We start from the raw sequence: 15251 nt of genomic DNA, 5'->3' as shown, positions 1-15251 counted from the left end.
TAAATCAGGGAGACTCTTGGAGCTGATCTGTGGTTCCCGAGCCTTCAGGGACCACCGTTCCTGATAAAATGTTCTGCCAAAAATGAGACAAAGAAATACAAATATAGCTGCAGGGTCACAAAAAGAAAGTCATAATATTATCATCTCCTTATGATGTGGCAGCTTTCTATTGGCTATGGAGCTAGGCTGAGCTCCTTTATGTGACTCAACGGGCGTTAACCTAAGTTACCATCACATTTTGCCTTAATGTGTATCTTCAAAGGGCAATAACATAATGCTAAGTGTTTGTGTTAACTATAACAGCTGTTAGTGAATTATATGGAAAAGAGCTGTCCCCCCCTAACAGTGCATATCCACAAAGGTCCATAAGATTAATGCAAGTGCTCTCTCACTCTCCAGCAAAACCCATTTTTCAGGATCTGGATGGCTAAGACTCAATGTGAGATTACGTACCCATGAGGATGCTCATTAAATTAGTGAAACACGTAGGGTGACTTTATATCACTGTACTGGACTTGGGAGAGGTGTCTGCTTCTGTTCCCTATTTGCCTGCACCAACATGAGAATCTGATCTGTTCTGCCTCTCTGCTGCAAGCTGTGATAGGAGGACAAGTGAACCATTGTCTGCTGGAGTGGAGCCCGTGGTTAGACAGTCTTCAGACCCTGGGTGCAGGCCACAGACAGATTTCCCAAAGCCCAGGACTAGAGTTATGACAACCGCCCCTTCCCCCCGCCCCGTATTGTCTGTCTTGCGAGCTCCTCCCATTACACACCTCACGGGCCCCCACTTTCCCCCCTTTTCCCATGTATTTCTCTCCCCTCCGTCTCACACCCTCTAGTCCCCTTAGGCATAAGGCAAGGGGGCTATATTTGGAAGCACTGCTGAGATTCAGACCAGGGATGCCCAAGAAAGCAGAAACAAATTTAGGGAGCCATGTTGTTACACTCCAAACAAGAGGTCCGTCAGTGGGCTGTGGAGTTCCACGAATCTCCCCGCATTGGTCGCGGTGGGGCATGTCCTGGTTGTAACACCCCCACAGCAAGTCTGCACCTCCATAATGCGGTTTAGCTGGAGCCCGGGCCCTAGCCCAAAAGTGGGACCCTACCTACCACTGGAGTGTAGTCATAGTTACCTCCAGCATCAATCCCATGCAATAAAAATGCATTTACAAGGCAACTTCATTACATTAGCGGCTAACCGCTAAGGCAAGGAATGGGTAAGGAACAACAGCAGCTTCATTGGGGGCAGAGGGGGTGAGTGAAGCATATACTTGGCCCTTCATTCACCCCCTCTGCCCCCAATAACATTTCAATATGTACTAGCCACCTACAGATGCAGCGGCCATTATTTTAAGAAATCACGGTGCCGTTTTCGTGTGTGCTGCTGTACTCCACGCGGCATGAATGCGGCCAATCCCCCCAGGCACACGTGTTTATCGCGGTTGCTTTGTTTGAATTTCATGGATTGTGTGCAATTAAATGCAATGAAATTAATGAATTGTAATGTGTGCAGAACTTTGCTACTGTGTCAATTTCAGGTGTTTAAAAGCCACAACACTAAAATGCCATTTTATGCACTCGCCTGCCTCGTGTCTTAAGGCGGTACGGTTGGAAGCAATCCCACGCCATGATATGGGTATTCTGAGGTGTACACCGCGTGATTTGTAAAAACAATGGCCGATGCATCTGTATACACAACCCACCCACCCCCTGTGCCCCCACATAAGACCATAATTTATTTTTTGATACACAGGATTGATACCAGAGGCTGTTGAGGGTTCACGGGTGGTCCCCACGGGTGTGTGGGGGTCCTCAGGTGGTCCACCTGGTCCTCGGGTGGTCCCCGTTGGTGTCTGTGGGTCCTTGCTGGCCTGCGGTAACAATCCTGTTGCAAAAAACAAAACAAATTTGGAAGACATTGCAATAAATACACCTCCCCTCCCTCCCCCCAACACATACAGTACTGGGCAAAATAACTATTATCCAGATATGGATAATAGCTCATTTGCCCATTATTAAATAAAACATTAGCCAGGCAGCATAAATAAAGTAAAGAAACCTTTCTACTTACCCCTGCCATCATGAAGGGCGTCCTTGTCAGCATGCTGCAGGTCCATGTCCTCCGTTGCCAAAAAGTATACTTTAAAAAAATACAATCTAATGGCCCCTAACCCCTTAATCACCTTAGCAGTTAATAACCGCTATAGTAATTAAGGTATTAACCCACCCTCCCCCACTACCCACCCTGGAGGCCTAGTCACCCACCCCAGGACCACTATACCCACCCTGTACCCATTGATTGGCATAGTGGTTATGTTTTTTTAATAACGATTTTAGTACACTGTACTTGGAATGTATCTAATCTGTAAAATATACATAATTATGTTACGCATTATATTTACAGTAGAGAGAAGACCTCGAACGAGGAAAAAGCAGAGCACTGCACTGGGGTGTTGCGCAGAAGAAAACGGCAGTGACTGCGTGAGACATCCAAAAAAAACTCTTTGACAAAGGGCTTTGCCCGAAACGCGTCAGAGTCGGTTAGTTGTTCCTTTTTTTTGGATGTCTCACGCAGTCACTCAATAAATTAGATTTTATTATTGGTGTGCCATTTTCTTCTGCGCAACACTCCACTGCAGTGCTCCGCTTTTTCCTCATTCGAGGTCTTCTCTCTGCTGTTATCTTCAATCAAGCTGGATGCACGCACCTATGAGCTTATGTGTACCTACTTTGGATGTTTATTCAACCAAGCCTCCATCTCTACCAAGTGAGTTACCTGTGGAGTTTTCCTGTATTTGATAGTTTGTTTAGCTTACAGTATATGCTCTAAGTGGCCTTATCTAAGTGTGGTGGTGAAAAAGGGGGCACTTTACCTTCAGGTGGTTGTGCCTCCCCAGTACTCGATAAATCCCACTTTATGATTTAAGTCTGATATGGTGGCGGACACTATTTTATGAGTCATAGGCTATTAATTATACAAATAATCACTATCCCAGCTCATTATATTTGAGCAGCAATACAAGGATTACTAGTATACTCCCAGGATCAAGACTAATTGCTCAGATTTAAGGGGACATAATAGGAAATTATACTATATGCCTGTGAACTGTTCCTGTTGCACCGATAATGGACTGTATGTCTTTTTCCTTGTGTTATATTTACAGTAGTTCTATAAACAAACAGTAAGACATTATGCTGATATGTTACAATTTAGACATTAAATTCATGGGAGCAAACAAAACCCCACAGTGACTCTTTGGATAAAAAATATTCCCTTCCCCCTTTTAGTATGAGGCAAAGCTACATTTATTATAACTGCAAAATACTGTATACACTGGCGACACACTTTATTCGAGCTCGGCTAGTCCCACGAATTCGGGTATACCCGGGTGTATTGAGGTTTGTGACTGTTTTCTGCCCGAGTGCATTGAGGTATTTTCCAGGCAGGGATTGAAGCATTTTATTCCTGCTGGCTGCAATACTGCACAGTATATATATATATACTGCATTACAATTCATGAATTTATGCCATCTGGTAGACACGCGAAGCATTGCAGCCTATTAAATCCTAATCATTATCATTTAACAGATCAGCCGCCCGTCAGCCAGGCATGAACCCAGGCTGGGAAGGCAAACGCAACGGGGCTTGTCAGAGGTGAGGAGCGGCGCATTCCAGGTATCTGCCAGGTACATACTGGGTATTTGCTCGAATAAAGTGTGTCGGTGCAGTAAATCATATCCTTCAAAATAGAAGGCAAAATACATTATTGAAGCTCTACAAATTACTAGTATAATAAAGCATAACACTCCAAATATCAATTAAGAAACCCCTATTGTGAGAAAGGGAAGTCCTGATCATCAGGGTAAAGGACAGGCAATTGTCAGGTCAAGCCACCAGCCTTCTCCCTTTTTTATGCTTTATTGTAGGATTGGTAATGAGACATTAAGGTGGAGCAGGGAATTAGGCTATTAGGCTAAGTGTGGGGGAGGTCCCTCTGGAAGCTCCAAGTGCGTGCCCCACTCAGAAAGATTTAGCCTAACCCTGGCCCTTCCATATTCATCTGTATATTATCTTATTTAAAAATGTTTTATATGTATTTAAAAAGTTGGGAGGAACACAATAATAAATAAATAAATAGTTTTATGGTAAGGATGGGAATTCAATTAAAAAAAGCTGTGTGTGCTGTGCACGCGCATAGTAAGTGAAACTTCTTTGACTTTTGTCACAGAAATTGTATTTGTATTGGTGATGTTTTAATTAAAAATCAAAATACAATTTCATTGACAAAACGCAAATAAATTTGACTTAGAACATGCGTACACATCCCTTGTATTTGCACTAAGCGTGAATTCCTCGTGTGTGCGTGACTGTGTGTGTGTGCGTGACTGTGTGTGTGTGCGTGTGACTGTGTGTGTGCGTGTGACTGTGTGACTGTGCGTGTGACTGTGCGACTGTGCGTGTGACTGTGCGACTGTGCGTGTGACTGTGCGTGTTACTGTGTGACTGTGTGTGACTGTGCGCGTGACAGTGCGTGTGCACGCGACTGACTGTGCGCGCGACTGACTGTGCGTGTGACTGTGTGTGTGTGCGTGACCATGTGCGTGTGTGTGTGACCGTGTGCGTGCGTGTGACCGTGTGACGTATGCGCAGCCCCCCTGCACCTCACACATCCCCCTAACCTATTCACAGTCAGTGTGTGTATGTCAGTCAGTGTGTGTGTATGTCAGTCAGTGTGTGTGTATGTGTCAGTGTGTGTGCATGTGTGTCAGTCAGTGTGTGTGTATGTGTCAGTGTGTGTGCATGTGTGTCAGTCAGTGTGTGTGTATGTGTGTCAGTCAGTGTGTGTGTGTGTATGTGTGTCAGTCAGTGTGTGTGTCTGTGTGTGTATATATGTATGTGTGTGTGTCTGTCACTGTATGTGTGTCTCTCTTTCTGTGTCCTGCCCCCTCTCTCCTGACTCCTCCCCCCCCCCCCTCACAGACAGGCAGAGCTGCGGACTCGCGGCGGCTCTGCCTGAGACTCTCCTCCCTCCCCCCCCCCCTCACAGACAGGCAGAGCTGCGGACCCGCGGCGGCTCTGCCTGAGACTCTCCTCCCTCCCCCCCCCCCTCACAGACAGGCAGAGCTGCGGACCCGCGGCGGCTCTGCCTGAGACTCTCCTCCCCCCCCCCCCTCACAGACAGGCAGAGCTGCGGACCCGCGGCGGCTCTGCCTGAGACTCCTACTCCCCTCACAGACAGGCAGAGCTGCGGACCCGCGGTGGCTCTGCCTGAGTCTCTCCTCGCCCCCCCCCACCCCCCGGCGAGACGCGGCCGCACCGGGCACCGGGCAGATACCTAATAAAGGCCCCCCCCCCTCCGGAAGTGCTGCGTGGGCAGAGGCAGTGTCGGCGGGGAAGGGGGGCAGCGTGTCATCGTCAGCGGGAGCTGGCTTGGTGCTGTGGGGAACGCAGCTCACTCTACCCCCCCCCCCCCCCGTTCCATGCCTCGGCCGAGGGAGGTCAGCAGGAGTGGCGGCAATTAAATTTTGAGGGCTGCCGCCGCCGCATGTCAGCGGGTGGGGGGAGCAGAGCTCGTTATGAGCTGCGGCGGCGGATACCCTCCATGATCCCTGGGCTCCTCTCCTCGACCCCGGCGGCGCTGAGTCAGCGGGACGCAGGAAAGCGGAGGTAGGGAGGAGAGAGGCTGCGCAGCATGTCAGCGGCCGTTAGGAGCGGCGGCTATCGCCGCCGCATATGTCATGGTGTGTGGGGGGTGTGGGGCTGGGTGGGGTGTGGGGGGTGATTAGGAGCGGCGCCGGCGGCTATCGCCGCCGCCGCCGCATCTGATTTGTGGAGCGGGTGTGATGTCAGTGTTGGGGTCGGGCTAAGCCAGAACACAGCCCGGCCTCAACTGCCAGCACTGACGTCACATCCGTTTCATTTCTGTCTCCACAATTCTTTTTTGCCCCATCACGAATGAGGTGCCACTAAGGAAGTTTCACTTCAAAAAAGAGAGAGAGAGAGAGGCAGACGTGAGTTGGAAGAGGCTGGTTCAATTAGAGGAAGTTTGAACATACACTGCCAGCAAGGGCTCCAATAAAAGTTTGGTCTTGATCTGAACATGGTGGGTAGCTGTATGATCTACTGGGTGGTGGGTGTAAGCAGCAGTTGGTGATGGATGCAGGCCATTACTGTTTACAACAAAAGACAGGGGAGCCCAATGCTACATCCAATTGGCTTTCAAGATTGGCTTACTGACATTCAAACCACTACAATACCAGGGTCCCAGCTATCTGAAAGAGCTTCTAGTTCCCTACACTCCCATTCGCTCACTTCGATCTTCAGATGAAGGACTCCTAACAGTTCCCAGAATCGCCTTGACTTCCTTTGGGACCTCAGCTTTTAATCACGATGCTTCCAATCTTTGGAACACTTGGGGACCCGCACTAATGGGGGGAACTCTCTCCCCTCCCCAGCCCCCTTGTTAGCGGCACATTTCTCTCTCTCCAGATAGAGACAGACGGGGGGAGCTGGTATACGGCGGCAGAAGCGGCAGTGGTGGGCCCCTGGTGTTAAACAGAAGATAACCCGGAGAGGAATGAGCAGTTTCTACAGAGGCAGAGCAGGGGTCGAGCATGCCCCTGCGGTCCGGAAGTCTTTCATACTTCTGGTGTCTTCTGCTAGAGCGCTCTCCTCCCTGGTCATCCTTCTCTGCCTCTTTAGCAACTGCTAATTTGTCTGTCAGCTTATCCTCTGTTTAACACTGTGGGCCCACCGATGATGCCACATACCATCTCCCCCACCTGTCTCTATTACCACCCACAGGTAGGCATGGAGCAGGAAGGAGGTAACTGATGATGGTGATGATGATGAGGGGGAGCGCTGATGATGGTGATGATGATGAGGGGGAGAGCTGATGATGATGAGGGAGAGAGCTGGTGATGATCAAAAGGGGGAGAGATGGTGATGATGAGGGGGGAGAGCTGATGATGGTGATTATGAAGTGGAGAGCTGATGATTGTGATGATGATCATGTGGACATCTAAGGATGGTGATGATGATAAGGGGGAGAGATGATGATGGTGAAAAGGGAGAGAGATGATAATGGCGATGATGATGATGATGAGGAGAGCTGATGATGGTGATAATGGTGAAGAAGGGGACATCTCATTATGGTGATAATGGTGAAGAGGGGGAGAGCTGATGATGTGATGGTGAAGTGGGGGGAGCTGATGATGGTGAAGCTGATGAGGGGAGAGCTGATGATTGTGATGATGAGGGGGAGACATGGTGATGATGAGGGGGAGAGCCAATGATGGTTATGATGATGAGGGGGAGGGCTGATGATGATGAGGGGGAGAGCTGATGATGATGAGGGGGAGAGGTGATGATGATGAGGGGGAGAGATGATGATGACGATGATGATGGTGATGGTGATGGTGATGACGGGGAGAGAGCTGATGATGATGAGGATGGGGAGGGTATGGTACATTTTACACAACTGGAGAAAAAAGCCCAATAGTATTTCAGAAAACAAAGCTGTTGAATCTTATTGTGGATTGTTGCAGAGAAGCTCCCACCCTTTAGTTTACACAGTGGTGGATTTGCCATTAGACCCATTAGGCCCAGGCTTAGGGTTGTGGATTTTACACAGAGGAACGGATTTTGGTGGGAAAATGCTAGAAAATCCAGGAAACACATTTGGACAGATTCTCTTGTCTCTGTTTGTGGGTCAAGCTGAGAAACATTGTTTTATGGGTCAAGTTGAGGAATATTGCTTCATATCTCACGCTGAGGAACATTGCTTCGGGGGTCAAGTGGAGGAATATTGCTTCATGTCAAGCTGAGGAACATTGCTTGAGGGTCAAGCTGAAGAACATTGCTTTTGGGGTCAAGCTGAGGAACATTGGTTCCAGGGTCAAGCTGAGGATCATGCTTTGAGGGTCATGCAGGGGAGCTTGGTGCCACTGTGGATGAGGAAAATGAAAGCCTTCATCCCAGCAAGGGTAAGTAATACATTTATGTATCATAGGGTGTCCATTGATTGCCAATGTAGGTTTCCTTGACCCAGTTGAGGGCATAGGTTGCCACACTGACAATCAATGAATTAAATGGATAGTGTTTGTAAAGCATATTGTATTGTAATTTGTATTTTATTTTATTGTAATGTACTGTACAGTATATTTGAATTGGCAGAAGCGCTATTAGCCATATTTTTTTAATAGAGCTATTGCCCATTACTTGGTGTGGTGGGGGGGGGGGTATTTTCTTGGGGGTAGAGGGACCGGGTGAAAAGGGTAATTTCCCTGAGTGGGGTTGTTATGTGTTCTAGGGGGGTAGCGGGAGGGGTTAACCCCTTTATTACCTTAGCGGTTAGCCACTAACGCAATGAAGGATGGTAATGTATGTATGTTTAATGTTCTACAGTGTTTTATTATTTTATATTTTTCTATACTGTTCTGAAGCAGGGGTTCTCCAGAGGAGAACCCACTTAATTTATGCTCTGGGTATCTGCTGATTCAGGAGATATAGACCTCTGTAGGGGGTGCCAGTAGCTGCTCTGGCTAGGTCCACGTCACGTGGCATGGGAGCTTTAAACCCCAGCCATAACGGCTACCACTACCCCCTATGGAGGTCTATATCTCCGGAACCAGGGGGTCCCCAGAACTGAAATTAATGGGATTGCCCACCGGAAACCCCCTGCTTCAATACAGTGTATACAAATAAAAATAATAAAACATTTGATTGCTGTAAGAGCTGCTCAGGGAGACACATAGAGAGATCGCTTTTATCTCTGGGACACAAGCTCTTAAAAACGCATGGCTGAACGGGTAGGATTAAGGCTGTGGTGATTCTATTCTGAAGCAGGGACCCCCGTTGTTTTAATTCTCCCAGGCAGCTTACTGCTTTCTTGGCCATGATCAACCCCTGCCCTGCCTCGCTCTGGCTCCGCAACCTCGCACACCCAATGTTGCAGTAAGTCTGGATACATCTGTACTCTTTACTTTCCACTGATCAGATCTTAATTAGACTGTAACTACATTTTACTTTTATAGATCAGTGTAATAGAGTAGTGTGTTAATATATTTGTTATTACTTATTTCACATAAAGCAAATTCAAGAGTCTAACGTAAAATAACCATCTTCCAATTAATCTCAACATTTCTTCTTATATTTTCATAATATTATCATTTGAACCTTACCGGATATTTATGTAAGAAGAGCTTCATAATATCAATTTATATTAATTTACATACAGTAAGTGCACTTTTTAAAAGCTATTCTATTACATACTTTTTCATAATACCTGCACAATATATTACAATATTAGCAAGATTCGAAAATCAATTATCAGATTATCCTACTACAGTGAAATGCTTCAAATGGCAATTATTCCATTCTTTTAATATTAAGGCTGGTGTCCCAAAATACTCTATTTCAAATGTCCAAGCGAAGTCACTAGTGCACTTATGGCTTTTAAGGTAGATGTTGCACTTTAAAGAGCTCTTTCATTAACAAGGTTTCACAGAGTACATTTTATTAAACTATGAAATGGAAATGCAGTGTATTTGTTTAATGAACTTATACTTTGTGAAGTGAAATGGGGACAAAGCAGCTCTTTACGGGCCAGACACGCATTCTATAAATAGATTCAGCGCCCTTAGTGGAGGTGTGCATAATTTTAGCAAAAGTTTGAAAAACATTTTTCCATGGATAAAAAGTCAATGTGCAGGTCATATGCCACTAAATTCACGTCACACATTTGTCAAAACTTTTGTGAAGCACTTTGGAATACATTTCTCGCATATATATATATCTCACGTATATACATATACAGATGCAGCGGCCGTTATTTAAAGGCATCACAGCGCTGTTTTCGTGTGCGCTGCTGTACTCCACGCGGCATGAACGCGGCCAATCGCCCCATGCACACGCCTTTATCGATGTTACTTTGTTTAAATTTTATGGTGGTGTGCAATTATATGCAATGAAATGAATGAATTGTAATGTGTACAGTACTGTGCTACTGTGTCAATTTCAGGTGTTTATAAGCCAGAACACTAAAATGCAATTTTCTGCACTCGCCTGCACTCATGTCTTAAGGTGGTACGGTTGGAAGTAATCCCACGCCATCACATGGGTATTCCGAGGTATAAACCGCGTGATTTTGTAAAATTATGACCGCTGCATCTGTACATCTACTCCTCACATTTTTATTTACAGTAGCGACATCTTTTATTGCACTGAATGCCGCCGGCAAGCCGGGATCTACCCCAGCTGCCGCCAGTAACAACCGCGCGCCGCCGCGTTTCCCCCACGCACCCCCCCTCCACTTCGCGCGCAATTTTCCTCCCTTCCCGACCCCGTACCCGGCTCCTGCTCTGCCCCTCTGCTTCCCCGCACCCCCGCTTACCTTAATTTGATCTCCAGGGGTGTCGGGGAAGCCTGCGGAAGCCGGGGAAGACGGGGAAGCCGGGCGCGCATGTTACTGTGACGTCACAGTGCGCCGCCACGCGCCGCGGCTACCCGCTTCCCAGACGCATGCAGCCGGCGGCTTTTACTCGAATAAAAGCTGCCGCTGCTGTATATTAAAATAAATAGCAAGCTTGTGGCTTAAGGCAAGTGCAATTATTAAGGATAATATTTTTTTGCATAGGAATGTATATATATATAATAAAAAAATAAATAGATGATACCGTTCTGTGGCTAACGAAATGCTTTTATTTGTGCGAGCTTTCGAGATACACTGATCTCTTCTTCTGACGATGTTACCGACAACCGTCTCTTGTTCCGCGTTTGATGCCAATGTGGTATCTTCCATATTTTCATGTAGAGGTATCAGTACCGTGTTAGCTGAGCTTCAAGAATCAAAGACGGTCCTGTCGGCAAACATTTCTCTGACTCTGGCCATAAGATGAATGATCTGAGGGTTGCCATACTCAAAGGTAATCTTAAAACACCGAAAGAGAGACGGTTGCATGAATACAAATGTATGCAACTGTTCGGGACACTTAACGGTGGCCTAAACAGAGATCGAAATTTTATGAGTCATTACTGACACAAGTGAACTCTCTTCCCATGAGCGCTAAAGGCCATGTCTGTACATACTTTGCTATATGTATGCACACACAGCTGTCTCTTACACATACTAATACTCCTTGTTTTTCCATCCCTATACACCAATAGGGACCACATAGTATCTACACACACTTTTAGTTATGCTACAATCTCTCACATTTCCACACTTACCCACACCATTTATATTAACTCCCACTCCACACACACCTTTTGTAAAGCACTGTATACACTGTGGGCTCTCCATTAATTTATATTCACACAGATACACACACACACTCTTACATCACTAACTTTCAGGAACCATTTAACACCTCTAGCCATAAATCGCATCCACACCGGGGGAGGGACAAGCACAGATAACATTCCAAGAGACACTGTTTTTAAGTGTACCCTTTGCTTGCTTCAGTCATTGTAACATCGCCGGAAGAAGAGATCAGTGTATCTCGAAAGCTCGCACAAATAAAAGCATTTCGTTAGCCACAGAACGGTATCATCTATTTATTTTTTGATTATTGAAGCTCGGCTAACACGGTACTGATACCTCTACATGTGTATATATATATATATATATATATATATATATATATATATATATATATATATATATATATTCTGTATATATACACCTCACTATAGTTCCCTGCAATCAAACAACCCTTTAATGTGCGAAAGGACTCCTCATTGGTTGCAAATTTGGTAGAGTTAAAAACAAGTATAGCAGGGGTGTTAGAATTATTTTTTTGCAAATAGAATTGGATTAGGGGATTTTGACATACATATTGTTAACATAAAGTGCAGCATGTATTGATCCAGTCCAGCATTTGTTGGTTTTAACATATTGTACAATGAGTAATACGTAGAATAATATGATCCCAAATAATGTTTATTCCATAGTCAATTTAACTCCCTTCATCAATGTTAATAACTTACTCTACAAATGTGGCATACAACAAAACAACAATCGCACATGTATCCATTAATACTGCCCATTAGTGCCTCTCAGTCTAGGTCTGTAATACTGCACTGTCCTAAAGATGATGGCAGATACAAGAAAAGTGTACTTCAGTTTTAAAAAACATCAAAAAGGAAATGTATCAGGGCAAAGACGAAATTGTTTCTTATCTACAGGTGTGATATTTCTTAAATATGCATTTTCTTGGCGTTTTAGAAGAAAGAGCCGGATGCTTTCTCAAACCCTGATTTATTAAATAGTGCTAAACCTTAATGCTATTTTTAAGGGCCTTATTCAATATGCTCAAGGTCGATCGCACTGTTATCGGCTGAAAAACTCCCATTGACATCAATAAAGTTGGTGCTATTTCCTACTTTGAAGCATATGGAGTAATGTATCAAAATCTCCTGGCTGTGAAACATGGACAAAATCCCTGTACCAAATGTATCAAAACAAATGACTCTATTGTATCCTATAGAAATGTTTATTTTAATAAATCCGGTGAATGCCTCTGAGTACAAGAGGCAGAAGGTGGAGGTATATCTTCAGGAACTGCCGATCAAGGTCACAGAGGGGCATAACTTCCTGGCAGAGAGAGGGATATGTGATACAATCACTGTCCCTGTATAGGCTGGAGTGTGGCAGATCGTATGCTTTCCAGTCTACAGGGATTTAATCTCCCCAGAGAAGCTAGTTCAGCTGTAGCTTAACAGGCTGGACTCCCGAGTGAACAGAAGTGTTTTAAAAGACAGACTGAGAGCTGCCATAGAGACTATTTTTCCTCAGAGAAGGGGGAGAGACAGATATCTCCCAGCTATGTGAAGCTGGATGACACAGTCCGCTAGGCTCAATGGACGGTGTTCTCGGAGCCGGCTGGGACTGCCTTGGTTGTAAATCCCAGGAAGAAAAAGGAAGGACGCGAGACCGTGCTGAGGCAGGGAATGTCCGTTCCATAGTAGTGGAACTATAGAGGAGAGATTCTCTGAGCTCTCGTGGGGGTGAGCTACCCTAAGAATAAAGGTCGAGAGACCACGCTGAAGCAGGGACGTCTGGTCCATAACCTTGGAACTACAAGGAGGGATTCTCTGAATACTCGCAGGGTCCAGAGGGAACTACCTGGAGCCCCAACAGAAACAGATAAGAGAAACACTATATTTCTGTGTGCAGAGACTGTATGTTTAAATATCATAGTACCTGGTTTGAGGTGGGAACCAGCTTAGCTGGCCATCCAGTTAGTAAGGGCTAAAGCTACGGTGTATTTAGTTTTCCCTAAAGGGAATATGTGTTATTTTTATGTTTTGTTTTGATTTAAAGGGATGGTGGGCCTGTTGGTGTATGATATAACCCTGTAAATAAACCCCATGTATAGAGAAATACAATCTTTCCGGCCTTAATCTGGGACTAAAAGGGACTGCAACGTGGTGTGGGCATCACAATATGTATACAAATATTTGCATACAAACTATTTCTTTTTACAGCTACTGTTCTAAGTAGAAACTGTCAACAAGGATAAAACATGACCAACAAACATTGCAAAGCTAGTAAACCAGGAATGTGAGAGGGGAGGTAAGCAGTAAATCGCATACACAATATTTATTCTGCTCCCTGGCTACTTTCTAAACAGAAGACATGCACAGGGAAGATAAGGTAATATTTTCCTTGATGGAAGGCCAAATATGTTAATAGAGGGATACAGTACCATGGGAAGTAGCTATCTTGTACTAAAAAGAAATGCACATTAATAAGTAAAAGGAACAGATGGGAACATACTTGTTCAGTATAAATTATATTCTGCCTCAATTGAATTCAGTTTCTAAATTCAAGAATTCAGTTGTGGCTCATAATAGAGAAGTAATCAATCTGTAAATACTGTACAGGCATACCCCGTTTTACGTACACCCACTTTACGTACACTCGCGAGTACGTACATATTTGCAACTACACCATACCCATGTTTACGTACGCTCGCTTCACAAGTACGTTCACTAATTTTTATTCCCTGCTGCTTGACAGCGACACGCGCACCTGTCCCTCACCACTCACAAAGAAGGACAACAAGCAGGGAAGTGAAGGACCGGTGACAGATGTGCACGCGGGACCGGTGAGAGGCACCCATGTGTACTTTACCAAGGGAAGCCTTGTGCCCTGGACCGGAGGTGGGATTGTGGGAGAAGATGTGAGATTCCCACACACAGAGTACGGACACTGTCCCAGGTAACCTCATCAACTCATATGTTTTACAATGAGTGATATGTTTTGGAGAGGAAGGAGAAGGCAGGGGAGGGTTTGCTCCATGTGATAATTGTTATTTTACATCAATCACTTGCAATGTGTCTAAGTGAACAGGACAGTACACCAGCAGCCCTGCTGACTGAGGTCCCAGTGACAACACAGCAATGGAAAAGATCGTAATAACTGCCTTTGCATAGAAGGGAAGTAAAGGAGAAGTAAATGTGTTATTTACATCAGGTATGCACATATATGACTTTTGCAGTACAGTACATGCATTGTAATGTGGAAACAAAGTAGTGCTTCACTTTAAGTACATTTTCGCTTTACATACATGCTCCGGTCCCATTGCGTAAGTTAATGCGGGGTATGCCTGTATGAGTCTGTGGGGCAGATATACAGAATCAAGTCAAACGTGGTACCATTCTGAGGCAAAAACATTGATCCAGGTCTTTTTTTTCTTTGATACCAATGTCTTAATACTTTGCCCCAGAATTGCACCACTTTTGCCTTGTTATACAGTATTTGACATAGAGACTCCCATGACTGGGTCAACTGTGTTAAAACTAGAAAAGGGCATAACTGTAAAAATCTGTTTTACGGAATTTCCCAGGCTTTTGATTTAATATCCATTCCGCGGATAAAATCCATCTATGGATTGTTACAGTTTCAATCCGTGTGGATTAATCCAAAACCGCCATTGTATACAATCCTCTGGTGGATTTTAAGATTGCTGAATCTGCTGATTGGATTGTTAAAATCCACCAGCGCATTTCTGAATCCGCAGATTGGATTGTAAAAATCCACCAGCGTATTGCTGAATCCGCGGATTGGATTGTTAAAATCAACCAGCGCATTGCTGAATCCATTAATTAAATTGTTAAAATCAACCAGCGCAGTGCTGAATGTCACGCCTGTGCTCACCACGAACTTGGAGGGACCCGGTACTGAGGTGGTAAAGTATAAACTGCGCCACCCACAGCAGCGGAGGCGCGCCAGGAAAGCGGATTT

General features: G+C 45.2%; 1 long non-coding RNA gene across 1 annotated transcript in view; it reads right to left on the bottom strand.

The window, feature by feature from the left end:
* Positions 1-5: 5 nt before the first annotated feature.
* LOC142503390 (uncharacterized) overlaps positions 6-15251 on the bottom strand; it is a 72432-nt gene continuing 57186 nt past the window's right edge. The window contains exons 2-3 of the long non-coding RNA XR_012804004.1: positions 1763-1885; positions 6-73 (exon numbers count right to left, since the gene is read on the bottom strand). This is a non-coding gene — a long non-coding RNA (uncharacterized LOC142503390). The remainder of the gene's footprint in view (positions 74-1762; positions 1886-15251) is intronic.

The sequence above is a fragment of the Ascaphus truei genome, chromosome 10 (genome assembly GCF_040206685.1).
Source record: "Ascaphus truei isolate aAscTru1 chromosome 10, aAscTru1.hap1, whole genome shotgun sequence".
Lineage (NCBI taxonomy): Eukaryota > Metazoa > Chordata > Amphibia > Anura > Ascaphidae > Ascaphus > Ascaphus truei.
Note: the sequence above shows the minus strand (reverse complement) of the source record. Positions and strands in the feature narration are given on the sequence as shown.